Consider the following 942-nt stretch of genomic DNA (forward strand, 5'->3'; position numbering starts at 1 on the left):
AACAGGTGGCAGACTTTCTCGCGTTTCATTTCCAGTCAGGGCAGAATTAAAAGGCCACACCAAAGTAGCAATAATTACGAATTTATATCGTGCGATGACTAGATGAAACAAGTCATCGCACGTTATAAAATCGTCATTATCGCTACACAGGCTTATACATATATGCTTCCGTCGGTAGCACATCCAATTCATTCATGTCTACATGTCTACTTCCGACGGGATCGCCCGGCATCCGATGCAACGCACACGGCGCAGTTACGCTGTCACTCAAAGGGCAAACGTTAATCGTCTAAGGGCCGATATCACAGTCTCCGATTAATGTGATCCTCCGATTAAACTCACTCTTCGTCTCTTTCTATGGAGACAGTTAGAAAGAGATGCAGAGTGAGTTTAATCGGAGGATCACGTTAATCGGAGACTGTGATACCGGCCCTAAGAAGGTATGACACCCTAGATGGTTTATCAGCTTACTTCATTTCGCATCTTACAAATAATCTGAGAGTGTAAAATTCAAATTGAATTAAGTTCGCGATTGCATATCGAAATTCTGTGTGTTTGCTGATAATTTTTTTCGATTTTATCGGAATATCAGGACATATTCTGATTAACTTTGACAATAGGCCTGTTTCGTTTTAGCTGAACTTGCATAGTTTATCTTTCCTCTTTTTAATTTATTTTCATGTTGGAGAGAAAAAGATGAAAACTGTGCTAATTCTTCACGCGTCCTTCGCACCGCTACTCGCGGTTAACTTCAATGAGTAATTCCCTAATAGCTTGTGAATTATGTTATGTAACTATGTATTCAATATATATCCTTGACAACCCTTGATGGAATGGAACGTCTTCAGTTTTGACCGTTATCTTTGTTTTGTTGTCATATCTAAACCGGTTAGTACTGGTATATCTAATCGAGCCCGCACAACATCGCTCCGTCGAGTGTTT

This window comes from Temnothorax curvispinosus, unplaced genomic scaffold (genome assembly GCF_003070985.1).
Source record: "Temnothorax curvispinosus isolate PA1 unplaced genomic scaffold, ASM307098v1 QBEX01002540.1, whole genome shotgun sequence".
NCBI classification, from domain to species: domain Eukaryota; kingdom Metazoa; phylum Arthropoda; class Insecta; order Hymenoptera; family Formicidae; genus Temnothorax; species Temnothorax curvispinosus.